We start from the raw sequence: 23156 nt of genomic DNA, 5'->3' as shown, positions 1-23156 counted from the left end.
AGAGACACAGAGACAGAGACACAGAGACAGAGACACAGAGACAGAGACACAGAGACAGAGACACAGAGACAGAGACACAGAGACAGAGACACAGAGACAGAGACACAGAGACAGAGACACAGAGACAGAGACACAGAGACAGAGACACAGAGACAGAGACACAGAGACAGAGACACAGAGACAGAGACACAGAGACAGAGACACAGAGACACAGAGACACAGAGACACAGAGACACAGAGACACAGAGACACAGAGAGACAGAGAGACAGAGAGACAGAGAGACAGAGAGACAGAGAGACAGAGAGACAGAGAGACAGAGAGAGAGAGAGACAGAGAGAGAGAGAGAGAGAGAGAGAGAGAGAGAGAGAGAGAGAGAGAGAGAGATAGAGAGAGAGAGAGAGAGAGAGAGAGAGAGAGAGAGACAGAGACAGAGAGACAGAGATAGAGAGACACAGAGAGAGAGAGAGAGAGAGAGAGAGAGAGAGAGAGAGAGAGAGAGAGAGAGAGAGAGAGAGAGAGAGAGAGAGAGAGAGAGAGAGAGAGAGAAACTAATGAGAGAGAGAGAGAGAGAGAGAGAGAGAGAGAGAGAGAGAGAGAGAGAGAGAGAGAGAGAGAGAGAGAGAGAGAGAGAGAGAGAGAGAGAGAGAGAGAGAGAGAGAGAGAGAGACGAATGAGAGAGGAAAAAGAGAGAGACTAATGAGAGAGAAAAGAGAGAGAGAAAAGATAGAGACTGTATTTTTTTTTCATTCATATGGGATTGATGTTTGAATGCCACCTGAGCTGAAACAATTGAACCAGTAGCAAATCAGACCTTTCTCTGCTAGTCGCATGGTCAACGTCTTCACAATCTCAAAGAAATGACTGGCATCAGTTCAGCGCATTAACATCATAGTATTACAACATTTCCATATAATGTCAACCTTTGTGTTACCCTGCATATAAGCTAATGGAGCCAAAGCACACTTTTTGTCTCCAAAATCAATTCATGCATACATATAATGCCTCCACAAGCAGAGCAAGCAACACAACATAATTATATCGGGATATAATAACAATGACGTTTGAAATGAAGCCCAAGCCAAAATTGAAAGAATGAAGAACTAGTCTTAATGCTGGTGAAGCCTAATGTCGATTTGCACTGTCGGACAGGTAGAACATTGGATGAAATGAGCAGGTCATTGATTGAGATATATTGACCGTGGATGAAGCAAAGAGAAGGTGATGTTTCAGGCATTAACCCTTCATCAGACCACGATAATCTCGAAGTAACGCCCAAAGATGAAGGCTTAACACCTGAAATGTCAGCTACTCCTTGCTCCCCATGGCTGTTGTCATACCTCAAACAAACGACATGTTGATTTCATCCGAAATCGAGAGTACTGTATATCGAAGTCTTGTAAGGCCACGTTTTCATGGTTTGGGGATGAAGCAGCGAGCAAGATGTATGCGGTGCCAAATCATCTGGTGATTATCCTATAAGCTCTGATAATAGTCCTGATGCAAGTGGCATGATGAGAATGCAAAATCGAATGCAATCATTTTTCTAAGTGCCTCGTAAAAGTATTTTTGTAGTCAATTGAAGTAGCGGGTTTCATCAAAATTATTTTGGTGTATGCTTCATGCAATTATCCCAGAAAATGTTAAATACAGCTGTGTTACAAGTTGACAGATCATGCTGAAAGGTACTTCACACCTCATTGAAGTCAAATGTTCTTCCGCCTCAGCTTGCACCAGTTCTGTCTTCTGTTTTTTGAAAAACTTGCATCCATTTTTAAACACAAAATTCACCTTGTTTTTGGTATGTACTTAATTCTTAGCTCTGGGCTGACAAGATAGCATAGAGGTATGCACACTCTCCTCTGAGCTGTCTGGCCTGGGTTGGAATCTCGTCCCAGCTACACACTGTCGTCACCCTAGTGTTTCAATGTCTGTGCCGTCCCTCAGATGGAATGTGTACTATCTGCTAGCACTCGTGTACGGATGTTAAACATCCCCGTTGTCCTTCACAAAGAATAATCGAGTTATCATCGGCACTCTGAGCAAATTACAAATTCCTCTCTCGACTGCTGGTAGCTACAAGACTGTTCTTCTTGGAGGCTCATTGACACCAGGTGACCCTCCTTGCTATCTTCGTGGTTGCTGTCTGGGAAGCAGCTTCTACACGAGAAACAAATTCACCATTTATTTCCCATGTATCATGTTAACAGCCATCCTCAACTCTGACTGGTGACCAATTTATTTCTGAGCAAAATTTCAGATTTGATTCACAATGAATGTTTATCTCATTCATGTGGCTATCCTGGTGTGTGAGCAATGTGGTGCATGCTGTCGTTTAGAATGGACAAGTACATTACCCAGAGGGTGATTGCATCACACATATACACACACACACACACACACACACACACACACACACACACACACACACACACACACACACACACACACACACACACACACACACACACACACACCTGTGGCCAGTTACATTTTGGCTGTGAGTAAACTTATACATGCAATTCTGATGTGAAAAATAACACCACCACTTGTTCCTTTTCTCTTGATATTCATCATAGAATGAGGCACATGTATTGAATAATTTGCATCACATTTTGATCAAAGCAAAACATATTGATGATTGTACATGCATGCAATATGGCAATCGATCCAACACTCACATCCTACTTTATTGGAGTTATTACATTTACAGGCAAAAATATTTAGTTATTACCCTCGCCGACGGAGAGGGTATTGTTTTGGGTCCATTTGTTTTTTGTTTGTCTGCACAGAACTTTCATGTTTTTCTCTGCAACCGGTTGTCGGATTGAGACGAAATTTTCACCATTGGTGCGACTACTCATTTAGAATGTTGCAATGATAATTATGACATCATAGGTCACGTGATGTGGCAGCCATGTTGGAAAAACGGAAAAAATTTTGACCTCTGTATCTATGAAACCGCATCAAGGAAAAAATTGAAACTTGGCACATAGCAAGTACTCCTTCTGGGCAATGTGCAACTTTTGATGATGTCATAGGTGCCTTCGTTATGACATCATTCTTGCATATGTATAACCCTACATCCGATTAGTATGAAAATTTTGAGGGTCATCGAGGGATAAAATGGTCCACAATTTTTTTTGATGACGTCATTGGTCACGTGTTCGGAAGCCATTTTATATATTTTTTAAGCCTTCAAAAATCGTCTCTGAAATGGCTGAACCGCTCATCACTGCCAGCAGTTATAAAGTGGCAGTTCAAATTATTAATTACGTAATAGTACACAAATGCCACACAAAATACACCATACAAAACTACACAAACATCACACAACACACCACACAAAACAATTCCTGGCAAGGTCTGTAGAGATTGCTCTTTTTCTTCTTTCAGTGCTGTTTTGAGGTTAGAAAGATGCGCTGTTAATCTGACTCTTTATATGTGGTCGATGGATCAAAGCAGAACAATTCATGCACACACACACACACACACACACACACACACACACACACACACACACACTCGTGTGTAGGCTTGCGGCTGCTGGTTGCATCATTAATGAGGGACGTGGCTATGCCGCTGCTACAGTGCCCTATTATCACTACACTGGTGTTCATTTTGCCAAACTTGGAAGGATGGCAGGCTATGTCTACCCCATCTGGTGTTAATTCAGTGGCCGGTGGGTCTCATACTTAGAACACTGGGGTCGCAAGCCAACCACCCTAACCGCTAAGCTAGATTCATGCAGAAAAAAAAATCAAATATGGCTTTTGGAGATGTACAGCACAGTATTAGACATCTGAATAGGAAGTGGTCTCTTTTTAGCCGCATCGCGTTGCGAATGCTGGCTTTAAGAGAGCTCCGCATTGTTCTTCTTGTTGTTGTTCTTCTTCTTCTGGTGAAGACAAAACCTTTATGACACGGCTCTTGGACACATTTGTCCTTGTTTACGTTTGGCATGACGAAGTGTGCCTGCGAATCTTCTCTATTTTACAATCTACATGTACATCACTTTGCTGTGTATGTGCACATGCAGCATACCACAAACACATTTTACATTATTGGAGGTTTTAGAAGTAATCAAATCAATATCAAGTCTTTCTTTAGCCCTGTGCTGAAGCCAAACAGACTTTTAATCTTCCTTCTGTTGCATAGTTGATGTATCAAAGCAGAAAGCAATTCTGAACACATTACTGTAGTAAACACAAAGTGAGGTCTGTGCAGTCTGGCACGAAAAAGATAGTACGCATGTTTATGACATGTGTATTTTACAAAGTATTTATCTGCTGTTGAAAGTGTAGATATGTGATTAATTTTAAATGTAGTAGATTCCAGTGAAGAATTGATAAGGAAAGAGTGGGTTATATCTGATGGCAAATGAAACAGCAGCAGGGCCCGTGGAAATTCCACGTAATCTAAAATGTGAATTCAGGACCTCATATATATATATATATATATATATATATATATATATATATATATATATATATATATATATATATATATATATATATATATATATAGATATATATATATATATATATATATATATGTCTGTCTGTCTGTCTGTCTGTCTGTCTGTCTGTCTGTCTGTCTGTCTGTCTGTCTGTCTCTCTCTCTCTCTCTCTCTCTCTCTCCCTCTCTCTCTCTCTCTCTCTCTCTCTCTCTCTCTCTCTCTCTCTCTCTCTCTCTCTCTCTCTCTCTCTCTCTCCCCCTCCTCCACCTTCCGATCCCCCTGCACTCCCACTCTCTCTTCTCCCACTTCCACCTCCTCTCTTCTCTCCCCTCACTCCCCTCACTCTGTCTGCCCTCCCTCTCCTCACTTTCCCCCTCTCCCTCCCCTCACTATGTTCCTCTACCCCCCCTCACTATGTTCCTCTACCTCCCCTCACTATATCCCTCTCCCTCACTTTGTCCTTCTCCTCACTCATTCCCCCCTCCACTCTCACTCTGTTCCCACTTCCCCCCCTCACTCCCCCACCTCCTCACTCTGTCCCACCCTCCCTTACCCTCACTCATTCCCCCCTCCCTCTCTACACCTTCTCCACCCCTCTCCTTACCTCCTCCCCACATTGCACCTGACCAGAAACAGCTATTAAATTAGTTTTGCAATTTAAAACGTCAATATCCACACGATTTTCTTCCCGTGTTTGCAACTGAGCCTTAACCCATCTTAGCCACGATGAAAAATGAAATTAGATATCGAATTTGAGTTAAGATAAAGCTGTGAGAGAGTCAGAAAGTGTGAGTTTACCTCTGGTGGCTTGTTGCTGCGTTTCAGCCTGGAGAGTAACTGCTGAAAGAAAATTTGTCTGGGTTCTTCCCGACATCTTTCTTCTTTGTTCCTTTCACACTTCCGTAAAAAAAATTTTCATAACTCTCTTTATTCATTCTAATTCTTGCTTTTACTTCTCTTTCATCTCTTATACTCTCTATTTCTCTATTTTGTTATCTAACTCTCGAAGGAGAAGTGAATTCTTGCAGAAATTTTTCTGTAAGGCTCACTTGGCTGTGCCTGGATGGGTATGAGGGTGGTGCAGTTGTGGTTCAAACCCAAATCCTATCCAGGTTCCTCCTGATGGCTCCATCTTTGCTCTTTACTTCTTTGGGTTCCTTCCTGGTCTTCCATTTCATTACAAAAGAGGCCTATTAAACCTCAGACTGATACGGAGTATCATAGAAATATTGAGGCGGTAGTATAGAAATTGTGGGTGGAGTCAGGCAAACTGTCCAATGGGCGGAACTCGTACACAGCACGGACACATGCATGGCCACACAGATACACAGACTGCTCCTTTTATAGCATGGATGTTAAACTGTCTGTCCATCTCAAATCATCCAGACGGTAATATCCCATGGTATCTTTTTTAAAAAGATAGGCCTTTGCACTCACATGATATCCAAATTATGCATACATCTTGATAAGCCCTGCCTCGACTGCTGGTAGTGGTAACTACTCTGTCGCTGGTAGCACTACAAGCAGTCGATGCAGGGCTTATGGGTGCTGTAGAGAAGGTAAAACTGTTTAGCTTCTTCCTCAAGTTTCAGCATGGCACAACAGTCCTTAGGACCTCGTGAGAAAATAACACGGTAGAAGAAAAGGTAATATGGACCTTTTTTTTCCCATGTGTAGCATGTCCGTCCTGCATTGCACCCCCTCCCCCCCCCCACCCACCTACTCCTGCATGGTGAGGATTCATGAATGGCCAACCTTCAATGAGAATTTCAATTCGATAAACTTGATTACCTTCCAAAAAGAGAACAAACTAGAAGGGCAGTCGGTAGAGCACATACGTCCACCACACAATGCCTGATCCATGAGAACATTTCGGACCCAATACATTTTTGAAATATCATTCCAGATATCATTTTTGGTTCTATCTATCAATGATGAAGAATCTCTTAACAAATTATATTAGCCGGATACAGATCTGGATCTTCAGCAAAATCTAATCAGTTTGTCCTTGACACACACCCAAGCCATCCACAAAATTTCATCCGAATCCGTCGACAACTTTTTGAGATATTCTTCACATAGACAGACAAACGAACATACAAACAGACAGAAAGAGGTGAAAACATAACCTCCTTCACCTTTGGTGGTGGAGGTAAAAACAAAAAGAGCGATCAGAGATTGCCGCCCCTCGCCTGGACTTGTTTTGTGTGGTGTATTTTGTGTGGCTTTTACGTACTGGTGTGTTAGTTAATTAATAAGACATAACTATAACTGCCTCTTGATAACTGCTGGCAGTGATGACCAGGTACCAAGACATCCCTCTTTGATGCAACCCTGCTTTGATCGGACACCTGACCCTGACCCATGGCATCTTTTATAATTGAATTTATTAATGAATTTATTAATGAATTTATTGAACGCAATTTAATTTATAATGGGATTAAAATAAATTAAATTCAAATCAAATGGAAGACCAAATAGGTACAGCCCCGCATTGGAGTAATCAGAAGGAACCCGAACAAGCAAAAAGCAAAGAGGAAGTCATCAGGAGGAACCTGGATAGGAATCGCATTTTAGCTACTACTCCTCTACCCTCAAACCCATCCAGGCACACCCAAGTGAGCCTTATTCCAAAAAATATCAAACAAAAAAACAACGCAGATCAAAAATAAATAAATAATTCTGGCTGCCAGACCATGCGTCCAATGATGATGAAATTTCCAACATATATTTCCCATCACTACTATATCATAATTGTGATGTTTCACTTCAATTAATTTTGTGGTTCAAGAGAAATGATTTTTTTAAATGATTTTCACTCAATCCAATCTGGCTGCCAGACCATGGGACATAATTTTATTCATAAATACCCTGGTATCCTCAAGCCTTGGGGAACATTTGTGTGAAGTTTCCATTCGATCTGTCCAAAATCTTTTTTTATACGTTTTTGGGTAAATCCAATAAATATAGCTGCCAAACCATGTGACCTATGATGTTAAGTGTGTGAACCTTTTGTTCCTCATGGTTAGGTGGTCATATGTGTAAAGTTTCGCCTCGATCTGTTCAGCCACTTCAGAAATTAAGATTTTTGAAGATTTTTTTTTAACAATATGGCTGCCGAATCACTTGATCAATGATGTCATCAAAAATTTTCTGTCGACCATTTCATCCCTAGATGACCCTCAAAAAATTTTGTGCTGATCAGATATAGCGTTCTACATCTACAATTTTGACGTCTAAATGAAGGCACCTATGACATCATAAAAAATCGTACATTTGCCAAGTTTCAATTTTTTTCCTTGGTGCAGTTTCAGAGATACAGAGGTCCAACGTTTTTCCGTGCAATTGGACATGCACCTTTTTTGCTCGACGACTTTTGTGGTATCTATGTCTTGTGGCTGTCGTGAGTCTGTCCTACGACAGTCTTGCGACTGTCGTGCGATAAATATCTTGTCGTGGGTACCAGAAGAAAAATTTTTAGTCAAACAATCTCACGACTGTCCTACGACTGTCTCACGACTGTTGCAGGACAGTCGTGAGACAGTTGCAAGATTGTCTCACAAATATTATATTTCGTAAGAGGCTCGCCCAACATTGCAAGTCTGTCGTGCGTTAGTCTTGCGTTAGTCTTGCAACATATTTTCGTTTTTTGAGGGGTATATACAGTGGCGAGAACAAGAATTTGATACACTGCCGATTTTGCAGGTTTTCCCACTTTCAAAGCACTTAGTGGTCTGTAATTTTTATCATAGGTACACTTCAACTGTGAAAGACGGAATCTAAAACAAAAATCCTGAAAATCATATTGTATGATTTTTAAATAATTAATTTGCATTTTATTGCTTGAAATAAGTATTTGATCACCTACCAACCAGTAAGAATTATGGCTCTCACAGACCTGTTAGTTTTGTCTTTAAGAAGCTCTCCCATTCTCCACTCATTACCTGTATTAACTGCACCTGTTTGAACTCGTTATCTGCATAAAAGACAGCTGTCCACACTCAATCAATCAGACTCCAACCTCTCCACAATGGGCAAGAACAGAGAGCTGTCTTAGGACATCAGGGACGAAATTGTAGACTTGCACAAGGCTGGGATGGGCTACAGGACAATAGGCAAGCAGCTTGTTAAGAAGGCCACAACTGTTGGCACAATTATTAGAAAATGGAAGAAGTTCAAGATAACAGTCAATCTCCATCGGTCTGGGGCTCAATGCAAGATCTCACCTCGTGGAGCCTCAATGATCATGAGAAAGGTGAGGGATCAGCCCGGCACTACACGGCAGGACCTAGTCAATGACCTGAAGAGAGCTGGGACCACAGTATCAAAGAAAACCATAAGTAACACACTACGCCGTCATGGATTAAAATCCTGCAGCACACGCAAGGTCCCTCTGCTCAAGCCAGCGCATGTGCAGTCCCATCTGAAGTTTGCCAATGACCATCTTGATGATCCAAAGGAGGAATGGGAGAAGGTCATGTGGTCTGATGAGACCAAAATAGAGCTTTTTGGTTTAAACTCCACTCGCCGTGTTTGGAGGAAGAAGAAGGATGAGTACAACCCCAAGAACACCATCCTAACCGTGAAGCATGGAGGTGGAAACATCATTTTTTGGGGATGCTTTTCTTCAAAGGGGACAGGACGACTGCACCGTATTGAGGGGAGGATGGATGGGGCCATGTATCGTGAGATCTTGGCCAACAACCTCCTTCCCTCAACAAGAGCATTGAAGATGGAGCGTGGCTGGGTCTTCCAGCATGACAACGACCCGAAACACACAGCCAGGGCAACTAAGGAGTGGCTCCATAAGAAGCATCTCAAGGTCCTGGAGTGGCCTATCCAGTCTCCAGACCTGAACCCAATAGAAAATCTTTGAAGGGAGCTGAAAGTCTGTGTTGCCCAGTGACAGCCCTGAAACCTGAAGGATCTGGAGAAGATCTGTATGGAGGAGTGGGCCAAAATCCCTGCTGCAGTCTGTGCAAACCTGGTTAAGAACTACAGGAAACGTCTGATCTCTGTAATTGCAAACAAAGGTTTCTGTACCAAATATTAAGTTCTTTTTTTTTCTGATGTATCAAATACTTATTTCATGCAATAAAATGCAAATTAATAATTTAGAAATCATTCAATGTGATTTTCACGATTTTTGTTTTGGATTCCATCTTTCACAGTTGAAGTGTACCTATGATAAAAAAAAAAATTACAGACCTCTACGTGCTTTGTAAGTGGGAAAACCTGCAAAATCGGCAGTGTATCAAATTCTTGTTCTCCCCACTGTAGCTCAGACGAATGAACGCTTGGAACTAAAAACTGTTTGTCATCGCTGAGAGAGGATGGCTATTCCACCTGAGCGACTCACGACTGTTGTGCGACAGTCTTGTGACAGTCGCACGCGCATCCCACGAGTGAATCCCGACCTGATCACGTGAAAAACAGCCCCCTGACAATGCCCGACAACTCACGATGGTCCCACGATTGTCACACGACTGACTTGTGACACACCCACGACATAACCACGACATATCTTTTTTTTCTGTGAAGTCCCCATCGCCAAACCATCTTTAATTTGTCGTAGCCCTTGTGACCACTCGAAATAGATTTCGGGCATGTTGCAAGATCTGGCCACGACAAATATTTTATGGGTCTACCACGACAAAATTTCGTACGATCTGTTGTGCCCGGGGCTTTAAGCAGCACCAACGCTCTGCACAGAGTGTGGTCCCAATTTCCTCCTCCGAGCCACTATGTGTGATATCGATGTGAAACAAATATGGTATTAATCTCTAAAGAAATAAAATTATTGCAGAAATTTTTCTGTCCATTCACACATTGAGGAATGCCAAAGTTTCTCAAGGAAAAAGTTTGTCTGTATATCGGCAAACAATTCAAATGATAAGTCTTATCAACCAGGATGTAGGATGCAATGTGCAGCTGACGTTTCGGGCATAACCCCTTCGTCGGAACAAGAAGGCTCATGGCCAAAACATCAGCTTCACTTTGCTTCCCATGATGGTTAGTGTGTCTTTGTCAATCGTCAGTTGATTGAAAAAAAAAGATTTATTCACAAATGACAAAGCAAGGTTCTCCATGAGCTGACTCTGACAGTGGTTAAAACTGTTCTATGACATCACATGAGACACAAGTGCTTGTTGTTGATCGATGTTATCATGCCTGAGAGGGAACAATGCTTTTCCATTCTTCGCTTGGTGTTCATGGCGAACATACGCTGATGCAAATCGTCTCGATGGTTCAGTAAAGAGAAGAAAATTTAACGAGGGCCCTTTTGATTTTCACATGACAGTGATCGGCAAAGGATGAAAGTGCATAGCAAAGCCATTTATCAACTCCCACCATCCAGCAATCTTATGTCATTTATTAGAACCATTTCATGGTGAGAAGTAAGAAAATATGGGTAAGGTGGAAGATGTCGTGACTTCGGGTGGGTGTTTTGTTGCACATGGTGGTTGATCTTAGCCAAATAGCTTCAAAGACAAATACATCTAAGGACGTCTTTATATCCTGCACCAAATACAGTCTAAGGTCCTGATCAAATGCTGCATCAAAGTCGCAGTCTCAAAGGTCGTCTGTAAATCCTGGACCAACCACCTTGTTTATGATCCTGGACCAAAGCTGCAGTGGTTAAGGTCCAATTAAAAAGGCCGAATCAAAGCCACAGTCAAGAATATTACTTATTACATTCTGCAGGCAACATCATATATTCACATTAACATTTGCACCAAAGACAAGAATACTCAACAGCTTTCAAATCGCATGTTTTAAACAGCAGACAGGAACAATCTGTTTGCATTGACTACAAGAATGAGCTTGTATTTTTAGTTTCCTGTCTGTATGTACTTCACGGACTGAAATACCCAAATATATTCACGAGTGTGGTGCATATAGGGAAATCATCCAACAGGGAAAGTGATACGGTCAAATTAATCCTATTTATAACAGGTGAAAAATATTAGGATCATGAGGTTCTCGACCCCATGTGCATTATGACATATCAATAAAGGTATTTTTATTGGTCTGAAGTATATTTAGACCAGGGTAGTTTGTGTCCCCTTGTTCAATTTCACAACCAAGTGTCATAATGCAATCCAGTCAAACAGGATGGTGCAAAAATGTGCTCACCTTTGAGCTGTCTGTTGTGAGTTTGGTTCTTGGCCAGACGAGAATTGTTGTTCTGCAGACAGGGCATTGTGTCACAAAAGGTTCCGTCCCTCTGATCGATGTTAAGTGTGCTTGGTGTCTCACATGCTTACATTACTTGGTGGATGGAAAAGATCTCAGTATCACTGGAGAAGAGTCCGCCAGTTTTAGTCGGGACCCTTCGTCAAACTTTACCAGAGCATTCCAAAGGACAAAAGTGAGGCTGTCAATGTTTTTCGATTATCTATGTCAAAGGGCAAAGTGACTGACATTATTTTCATGATTTTTGTCATACCTGTCAGGCTACCACCTGATGCCTTCTTGTCTGTTTGTCTGTCTGTCTGTCTGTCAATGAGCAGGATATCTCAAAAAGTTGTGGGTTGATTCGGGCAAAACTTGGTGGACAGGTTGGGTGTGTCACAAGGACGAATTGATGACATTTTAGTGAAGATCTGGATCCGGATACTGGAATGCTTGAAGTCATTCTTCACCATTGAGAGATGGGGCCCAAAAATGATATGCCGGACGATATTTCAAACATTTGTTGACGAGTTATGACAAAATCGGTGGATGAGTTGGTTAGGTGACAATAACAAGCCGATTTGATTTTGTTTCAGGTCTGGATCCAGATCTGTCCCATCAGTGGGATACCGAAGCCTGGTGTTGGCTTAACGGTTAAGGTGTCTGGCTTAAGATCTTAGGGCCTTGAGTTCAAGCCCCTGTTGTGCCGTTGAAATAACACCAGCTAGGTTGACTCAGCCTGTCATCCTTCTGAGGTCAGCAAAATGAGGACGAACTTACTGGTAGCAGGGGCACTGCATCAGCGGCACAGCCGCACTTCCAGAAAATGATGCAGCCAGCAACCACATGCTGCATATGAAAAAACAACAAGTGGGATACACAACATAAACTGTTCAGCCTGGCCAATGTATGCATTCTACCGAGTGCCATTGTAGTTTCAGTCTGCGATCAAATTTGATATTTCAGAATGCGGACACTATCTTTGGAATGAATGAATGAAAATGTAGTTGTTTGTGTGCATTTCCTGATTTTAGGCCACAATAACAATTATAAATAAAGATCCTCTGGAGTAAAAGTTATCAACACGACACTTGAGCCAAATAAAAATTAAAATGGAATTTGGCTTTACGGACTCTCCTGTAAAACAAATCATGGAATCTCTAACATCCACTTGATTCCATATGGGACCTCTAACATCCAATACACTGCTTGGTGTTGGCTTCATGGTTAGGGTGGCGGGCTTTGGATCCTAGGGTCTTGAGTTCAAATCCCGCTCAGCTGTTAAATTAATACAAGGTAGGGTTAACTCAACCTGTCATCCTTCCGAAATCAGCAAAATGAGTGCCAGCATGCTGGTATACTGTATCGGAGTGGCGACCCATCCAGGATTGTGCCCAATAGCCAAGGAGACTGCTTAAGCAGTACCAACGCTCTGCACAGAGCATGGTCCCAATCTCCATAGGGGACAACTGACTAACACAATCTCAAAAGGATGTTGTGCTCCATGATGCAAACAGCCCTGCTGGCACTATTGCAACAGACAGCAGTTTTATTAAAATCTATTTGCAGTGATTAATTATCAAACACAGACTAGATCACTGAGCAGTCTGAACAATATGAAGAAACCATGTTGCTGTTTTAGAGCCGTCAGAATAATGTTAACTTGGCTGCTCAACAGTAAGATGTCAGTAAGACATCAAAAGGTTCAATGTTCAGTTGGAAACACAGCTGAATATTGTTTGCCAAGATGTTCCAACCCACTAGCTGTAGGACTGTTCCTTAAAAATCCACTATTCCCTCAAGGACTTCAAGATGGCTAGTTGGTCACCTCCTCCTTCGATCTTCCCCCCATCCATATTCATGATATTTTCCACCCTCATTAGTCCTCCACTGGCCCACCCATTCCTTTTTCAGGTTATTGTGATTTCTCCAACTCTCCCTCCACCCTTCTTTTCGTTTTTGTTCATTGTCGTTTCATCTCCAGTTTTCCCTTCCTTTTCTTTCTCAGCCCACCTCCAGCTTGCTCATGCCCTCCTACCCCCACCGCCATTGTATCGTCCTCTCCCTCCCCTTGCTCTCATTCTTATCATCATCCATTCTTCCTCCAAGTGTCCCTCTGTTGTGTCCCTGCACCTCACTTTGGGTGTATTTCCTCCCTTTCTGCTGTGTTCTTTCTGTTATTTTCTGTTTCATGTTCTAGCCCTTCCATGAGACTTGACTTTCTATACAAAAAAGTTGCTGTAATGTTAATTGAGGTTTTAGATTGTAAATTTTAAAGGGCTTGCAAAGAAAACCTTGATGTCCCTCCTGCTGTTGCATCGTCATCATCTTTCATGTGCACACCGGTTCTTATGTTTGTTTGTTTATTTGTTTGCTTCGTATGCTATCCAAGTGTGATGATTCCTCTGAATTCACTCCTTCAACACTTGGTATCCAATTCCAAACAGTCCAAGTGTAAATAACCAAATGAAGGCAGGATTCCATGCGAGAGGACGAATGAAGGGTGGAGAAGGCATGACATGATGGAGAGAGGTGGTTGTATACAGTGACAAAAATAGACAGGCTTCGGAGAGGCGGCAGCAAGGTGTGAGAAGGGCAAGCAGCAAATAGCAAAACGTTAGCGGCAGGACGAGACTACGTGCTGTACCGCTTGCCTGACTTGCCACCTGTCCTTGTGACTATAATTTTGTGAACGTTCTGAATGTCTAACTGTAGCAAATGGTGCCTATCTTAGGTTCCTATCAAAATGGTGCCTATCAAATGGCTATGATCTTAGGATGACAAACAGGCATCGATAGCTCAGCCTTTAACATTGCGTACAGAACAAACATTGAACACCTGCAATGTTATCTGTCTCTCAGGTGCTCTCAAGAAAGGTTAGTTTGATATGCACCAGGTTGCAAAACAGATTTATTCCAATTTCGAAACACCAGTGAGGTCTGTGCTACTCCACACAGTTAGGTGGGACAACATGTGCCTGTCATGAAAGGTGTGCAGAGATTCCCACACCATCACCCTTTCACTCATTAAAACCTCCTCGGTCCTTGTTATATGCTCTGTATTCTGAACGTTGACAACATAAGGCTCTCCGGCTGTAACTCAAACAAATGATAACATATATATATATATATATATATATATATATATATATATATATATATATATATATATATATATATATGAAAGATCCACCCACATCTCTAACCTGTGAATGGAGGGAGTAGCCAATCAACTAAACCCAGGTGGCTATGATTATATGAATAATTGACACCTCCCACACTCCTCTCGCCAAAGAAGCTGCATTAAGCAACCCAAGAAGGCTGAATCAAGGTAAGCGCTTTGCTGTTTCACACCCTTCCCAGAGTTCTTCCACAGCTATAAAGATGTTCACACATAGTACACACATGAGGAGCCCAATGCTGCACACCCCCTCAGCTGCCGGACCGGTTTCATCGCTTCTTGGCGAATCATCAGTGACAGTGCAGACAGCAATGCATACCAATGAGGCTCCCAAACATGTTCCACGTTCAAATGTCAAAAGCAGTCAATATATAAATAATAAAGAAAGAGCCATCCACATTTCTCACCTGTGAATGGAGGGAATAGCGAATCAGCTCTCACCTCATCAACAAAACCCAGGTGACTAGGATTATATAAATAATTGACTCCTCCCATACTCCTCTCGCCAAAGAAGCTGCATAAAGCAACCATGAAAAGTAAGACATGGTAAGCCCTTTGCAATTTCAAACCCTTCCCCTCCTCCACAGCTGTAAAGACATTCACAAATAGTACACATGAAAATCCCAATGCTACACATCCCCTCAGCTGCCGGACTGCTTTCATCACTTATTGGCGGATCATCAGCAACAGCGCAGACAGAAACATGCACCATTGAGACTCCCAAGCATGCACCACATGTGAATGTCAAAAAGCAGTCAACATAAAAATTAAAAATAAAGACCCACTCACATCTCTCACCTGTGAATGGAGGGAATAACCAATTAGTTCTCACTTAATAAATTAAACCAAGGTGGATAGGATTATATAAATAAATTGACTCCTTTCATGCTCTTCTAACCAAAGAAAGCTGCATAAAGCAACAATAAAAAGCTAAACAAGGTAAGCCCTTTGCCACTTGAAACCTTTCAAACCTTTCTTTCAATCCGGACAAATCTCACACTCTCACTATGTCTCTTCGAAAGGACCGTTTAGAAAACCCCCCCATCCACTTTCTCAACAATCCTCTGGAAGAAGTCCTTTCTTTCAAGCTTCTGGGTCTCACTATCTGCCATGACCTTTCCTGGGAAAGCCACATTTCAAACCTCGCCTCCAAAGCCAGTCGCCGACTGGGAATCCTCCATCGTGCAAAATCCTTCCTCGGCCCACCTGAGCTCCTGACCATTTACAAAGCTTTTTTCCGCAGCCTGATGGAGTACTGCTCTCCCCTCTGGGCTGGTGCTCCTGCCTCTCACCTTTCTCGGCTTCACGCTGTAGTAACCAAGGCATTTCGGATCATTGGCATCTCCCGCAATGAAGCTGAGTCTTTGGGCCTCTCACTCAATCACCGCAGGTTGGTCAGTGGTCTTTCTGTCTTCTACCGTCTCCTCTCCAGCCTCGCCCCCCTGCTCTCTCTGCAATTTGTCCCCACCACATTTCCGCAGGGCGCTCAAGGTCCGCCAACAACCCCCTTCTGATAAAACTACCAAAATCACGAATCACTGCTCACCTCCACTCTTTCATTCCTCTTTTTCCCCACCTTTGGAACAAACTCCCTCGCTCTATTCATTCCCATTCTTCCCTCCAGACCTTCAAAACAGCTGTTCACCACCACCTCTTATCATCCCCCATCCAAATCCTCGATCTTTTCTACCCCCGATAATCCACCCAAGCCCACCTCCTTCAAATTCCCTGCTTTCCTTCCTGAAAGTCCCTGTAATGTCCATCTTCTATTTCCCATGTTCCCCATCCCATCCCTCTCCCTTCCACAAATCTCCTAATGTCTCTGTTCCCCACTGTTTTGTCCTTCCCACTCCCTCCCCTCTTGTCTCATGCCCCCCCCCCCCCTTGATGTGGATTGTGTGTTAGCTCTCACACGAGCCTCGACAAGGTATACAAAAAAAACCCCTTCCCAGAGTTCCTCTCTGGCTGTAAAGTCATTCACAAATATAGACTACAAGAGAGCCATTCGTCTGTCTGTGGGTGTGTCGCCACATTTTTTCAGAGATGGCTGAATGGATCTTGTTCAAACTTTTAGTGGTTTTTCAATAAATACCATGGAGTTTTAGCAAAAAAGAAATTTAAAAATCGAATTTTTTTTCTATTTTTTTGTAATAATCGCTGCAGAGTGCCGAAGCCTTTTTGATTATTTCCAGTTATATTCAAGTACACATACATATGAATAAATGCAAAGCAATTACCAGACATTTAAATACAAATAAACCTCTTCCAGAAGCAAAGTTAGTGGTACATCTTCTTTTTTCTGAATGGCACAATATTTATAGATCAGGGGTAAAATTAACCAAGAAACATCAAGGATACATTCACCAGCATCCATTCAACGAATAACATGTAATTCTACATCTAAGGTAACACTTTTACAATGCTTCTTGGCCAATAATCTACAGGGTATTTACAAAGTCCCATTACCCCTCTGCAGAGCATGATAAATGAATATAATGAACACACAAGAAGTATAAATGTAAACTATGAATACGCAAAACTTTTTTAATTATAAAAACAAAAGTATTAACATATTGTTGCGGATCCGCGGTTCAGGGCTTGCCACGAGGGGAAGTGCTCGGGTCCCTTCCAAACGCCTGGTCCTGAGGCCGTTGGGCACAAATAACTCCATGCACCAGTGGGTTGCCAAACTATCACAATTGACGATTGGCACTGCCAATCCTCGCAGGGTTACACTACCTCACGTGATACCTTACCTGTGAACGGCCGAGTCAATTTGGGTCTCGTGCCCTCAGCACCCACTCGGATTACTGCCAAGCAGTACAGTGAGTGTGCGATGGCTAACAAAGCAAATTATTGGGGTAAAACTTCCCGTATAACTCTACTGGTGTACTGTATCGGACCAACAAAGGAAAAGACAACTGAGAAAGATTCGCAATAACAAGAAACCATTATTTATTATGAACACACAAGCAAGCAATCATTTAAAAGCAAGTATTTATAAGCAAGAAAGCAAAATGGCACATAAGAGTAGATTTAACCAAAACACTTATTCTTCTTATTCAATCTTACACAAATGACTTGGCCATCATTCACTTGGGGGAGAAAAATAAGACAATTTTCCCAGGGGGTTAGTCCAATGCTGGCATTCCTCAATACTGATCTATCCATTGCATCAGTTTCAGGCTAATCCAAACATTCCATATCTTTCTTGATATTTTCAATCCATGACTTTTTAGAATGTCCTCTCAACTTTCTTCCTTCCACTACGAGCTTTATTGCTTTCTTTACAGCTTCATCTTCTGACTTTTGTTGCACATGACCACACCAACCAAGTCTCTTCTTAAGTTCTTCTTCACAAGTATTAATTTTTAATGTCTTCCTGATTTCTGAGCTCGGAATTCTTTCTTTCAGAGACAATGCATTCATCCTTTGTGTTATTATAATCTCAGTTCTTTCCATTCAACAATTTTTCATCTTTGATAAGCATTGCCCATATTCCGCTTCCATACATTAATCCATCCATCCGTCCATTGGGACCATACTCTGTACAGAGCATTTGTGCTGCCTAAGCAGTCTCTTTGGCTATTGGGCACAATCCTGAACAGGTCGCCACTCCGACACAGGACATACCAGCAAGCTGGCACTCATTTTGCTGACTTCAGAAGGATGGCAGGCAGAGTCAACCCCACCTGGTATTAATTCAACAATAAAGTGGGATTTAAACTCAGGATCCTGGGTTCCCAAGCTCACCACCCTAACCATAAAACCAACACCAGGCATAATACATTAATACCAGTCTGATAAGGGCTTTATAAAGTATAAATTCGAAATTTTACACATATGGAATGTTTCTGTGCTTCATGATACCACATAGTTGTCTCCACTTATTCCAGGCTAACTTTATTCTTGATCTGATTCTAATGGGTAATTCTGCTCTTCCTGATGATACCTCTGTCATGTATCCAAGGCAACATAAACTTTTGACCTTTTCTCAAATGAATTCTGAGCTCAGAAGCATTTCCTTTTGATCTTCATCATTTTTGAAATGACTGATCCTCAAATATTATATATATATATATATATATATATATATATATATATATATATATATATATATATATATATATATATATATATATATGGGGCAGAGAAGTAGGGGTGAAGGATTTGGGGATCTTGCCCTAGTTTTACTGACATGGATATCTTGCTCACCTAACTCAACTGATTGAGGCAAATGCTGGTAAGGTCTGTACCATTAATATGGTGTGAGACCGAACTATCACTCTGCCACTGACACTTCTACCCTGCTATTTTTGTGCAAAGGCATTATCTCGTTATTGGTTGGTGAAACGTGTACCATTTTGTTGTGGTGCATAGGCAGAGTACCGATGTATCGTTTTATGTTTGTGAGGCCTGTACCATCATCGTGATTATTGTCATATAGTTAGCTTGCCTTACTGTAGAATGCATGTAATCCCCGATGGATTTGGAACTAATTCCTTAATTGGCTTCCTCCGGCCTGAGATGACTGCTGCCGGCATGATATCTGAATGGTAAACCCAGGAGTACTGATTTCACCACAACTCTACTCACTAAATACAACGTTGAGGTGGCATTTCCAGCTGCTCTGCAAATATATGTACCTCCACGAACATGACAGCTCCAGGAAGAAAGTTTTTGGTGCTAATGAAATGTATACCAACAAATTCGATTCCATTCCCAGCAAAGGTCTTGACCAAGTCCAGGTGGTGCTTTTCCTCAGTCATTCTCACCTACTTTTCCCAGTGAAGCCGATTTTTTTATTCGTCTCAAATTTCCCATTTTAATGGACCGTTTCCTTCACGGTGAAGCAATTTCAATATTGCGTTCACCGGTGACACATGTTTGGACACGTGAGGATTGTAAAACTTTACGTTTCAAAATGTGTTGAAGCCTAAACAGGCATAGGCCTACAAGGTAAAAATGAAAAACATTTACAGATGAGAGATTATAGATGAAAATTTGACACAGGTGTACAGTCCTTTTGCAGGTCTGCAGACAACTGCTCGTGCTATGTACACGTTGGCCTAAAATATTATTATTTCTTTGTTAAATAACATATGATTAAAGGAACTTGGTAGCCTGGTGTTGGCTCAGTGGTTAGGGTGGCGGCTTGGGATCTGAGAGTCCTGCGTTCAAGCCCTGTCAGCCGCTGAATTAATACACCAGGGGGTTGACTCAGCCTGTCATCCTCCGAGGTCGGCGAAATGAGTGCCAGTTCCAGTGTGTGTACTGGTAGAGGGGCACTGCATCAGCGACACAGTCACGCTTCAAGAAATGATAGCTACCCTGGCAGCTGAGCTGCCATACCACCACCACCACCAAAGGAACTTGCACTGAGTTAAGTCTGTATATACATATATATATATATATATATATATATATATATATATATATATATATATATATATATATATATATATATATATATATATATATATAATCTCTATATAGATATATATATATATATATATATATATATATATATATATACATACATATATATACACATACACATATATACGCACGCACGCATGTACGTACTTACATATACGTACATATAATATATATATATATATATATATATATATATATATATATATATATATATATATATATATATATTGTTTGTTTGTTTGTTGGTTGGTATAACATTGATCCAATCCGATTGACTGGTTTGACATATCTTCGTCTTCTTGATTTTTTTTTCTTGGGGGCAGTAAAGCTCAACACCTTCATTTGGAACTTGAAAGTCAATGCATTGTCCTGACAATTAAAGGATGTGCTGGAAAGTTATGTTGTTTCAAAATAAATAGCATGTTCAACTGAGTTTAACAGCCTGCCACACATATAAACATTGTTTCATTTCGCAGGAACTCCTTGCGTCAAACAATGCTTTCCATCGTAAGCATCTGATGTCACTCCACACTTTGTGGTCGAGTCTTTAATGCCTTCGGTTGGTGCACATTGCCTCTGAAATCGCAACACCACACAAAGCTCCCTCAACTCAATGACCAAAATATCAGTGGCCACAATAAAACTGTTGCTTTTATATTTTTACTCATGACTTGTGACAGACAGTCAAAGTGAAAAATATGACATAGTTTGATCTTTGGAGGTAAGTTTTAATTTTGGGATTTTTTGTTATTATTAATATATATATTTTTTTTGGGGGGGGCGGGGGGACAGACCAACCAATGGTGTGTGTCTAGGGTGCCTATGGTAGAAATAATCATCAAGAGAAGATTATTGAAGGCATCTATAGGATGCTTTTGGCAACTAGACCTGATGTTTACCATGCCACTCTTGTGTACTTCCATGAGGGCGGGGAACGTGTCGGGGTATGATGCGGTAAGTGAGGTGGAGGGTGGTGTGATTGTGGTATGTTGTACACCAATATGTCTGTCTGTCTTTCTTATCCAGTGACCATTGTGCATGGGTGGCAAAGCAAGTTGTTTCCACTCAGGGCTCAGAGATTTGGCCTAACCATCTCGTTTCTCACAGACACGATAGCTAAACACCTAGGCATGCTTATTTATTCAGCCACACAAATGTTGTGCAATGTTGTGATGTCATATTCACTCGAGATGTGCAATACAGACGTCATAAACCTATCCCAGTTTTTTTCACAGCAATGAACTAAACTATCGAAAAGCAGCATGCAACCATCATCACATGTATGTCTGCGTAATTGTGTTTGCATTGTTTAGTCACATTAAATACAAAAATAAATAACCTTTCAAATGAATCTCAAGCACTGCAGAAAGTGAGGTTGTTTACACGATCAGGCATGCCATTGGAGTCTTCCAAAAATGAAATGGGAAATCGATTTTGGTTTCAAAGAAAATAAATGCATTGGGGTTTTTGTAATGCTCCATGATGAGATGGTTCTGCCGAGAGATGTGTGGAGCCATGGAATGTGTTGTTTTGTTTCTCCGAAGAAGCAGCATTTTTTGGTCTTTTCACTCTTCCAGGAACACGTGGGGTCAAAGCACATGGGTTAATAAAAAGCGGACCTTGTCACAATTCCTTTGCACCATCGTCGAGCACTCTATCTCTGTCAAGATATATTGGGTCACTTGTGATTTCTGGCTGCTATTCTGGTGTCTTTGAATGCCATATCATATGAAAATGTCAGGTGGAGTTCTCTTGGGTCCTGGTAACTCGTGAATACAACTTGGCTGGTGGTCAATGCCACCAGATCCCTGGAAGCTGTCCCTGCACCCTCCTTCCTCATTCTCCCTGTCCTTTGCTCTCTTCCCGCATCCCCACACCAACCCGACCCCTATCCCAACCTCATCCGAGACCTTCTCTTCCGTCCTCCCATACCCACCCTCCCACATTCCCCCCTCCTCCTGCCTGGGAAAGGCAGGGGCTTTTCCACTCATCATTCCTGCTGCCAAAGGGCTCTCTGATGGCATGCCAGGAGGCTTGGCCAAAGAGTTTGAACAGGCAAATTGCCTTCTGAAATGCTCACCCACAAAGCCTCGATGAGAGAGGTTAGTGACTCTCACCATGAGAATGATAAGACCTTGGTGATGGCCAAAAGGACAAGGGCAGGTTGAAGAAACATTTTATCCTTCTGCTTTATTTTCATCTAAAAAGCAAAAGATTTTACATTTTTGCAGCATTGAATAAAGTGAAAATTGTCAATTTTATATGCAGCCTTGGGAGAGCTGCCTTTTTGGCAACAAAGCTTTGCCTGAACCCCAAGGCGAAAAAAAAAAAAGGAAAGGCCTTTTTTATTTGGTTAGTTATTCACTGCAACATCATAGGGTTACTTTTCATTGAAAGCATTGACCTCACTGCTCTGATAACATAGCTTTTGGGCATAGGTCAATGACTCCCATCACACTCCACCCCCTCCACGAACACCACCTCGATCACCACCATCTCCACTCGATCGTGGGTCCTGTTCTTATCATTAAGATAGGCGTCACCTTTGTTTTTCTTTTCTTTACCAACAGGGGTGGGTTGCAGTTTGTTGAAGAGGAGTGGTAAGCAGGGAAGGGAATGGGGGCGCCTGAGGGTTATGGGATAGCCATGCTGGCAAAGCACAACAAAAGACGGAAATGTTTGGAGGGGGCTTCAAGCGTGTTGCAGCGGGCGGGAAATAAATCCGAAAAGAGTTTGCTCTTGGCTAAGGAAAGGAGGGAGAGTGGAGCTCTGTATGTCTCTTTGCCTCACAAAAGCACAGAGAGACTGTTCCACCAACGGCTGACACGAAGCAGATCTCTGGGTTCCTGGACAACAGCTTTCTTTCCCAGTTCCATCCCTCCTAGAACTCAGTGGGGTCAAAAC

General features: G+C 41.9%; 1 protein-coding gene across 4 annotated transcripts in view; it reads left to right on the top strand.

Annotated features, from left to right (window-relative positions):
• Window positions 1–23156, top strand: part of LOC147017225 (protein tyrosine phosphatase type IVA 1-like) — an 81266-nt gene that overhangs the window by 9096 nt on the left and 49014 nt on the right. The gene's annotated exons all lie outside the window — the stretch shown is intronic.

The sequence above is a fragment of the Eptatretus burgeri genome, chromosome 11, assembly GCF_056783735.1.
Source record: "Eptatretus burgeri isolate ZD-2024b chromosome 11, Ebu_testis_v1, whole genome shotgun sequence".
NCBI lineage: Eukaryota > Metazoa > Chordata > Myxini > Myxiniformes > Myxinidae > Eptatretus > Eptatretus burgeri.
Note: the sequence above shows the minus strand (reverse complement) of the source record. Positions and strands in the feature narration are given on the sequence as shown.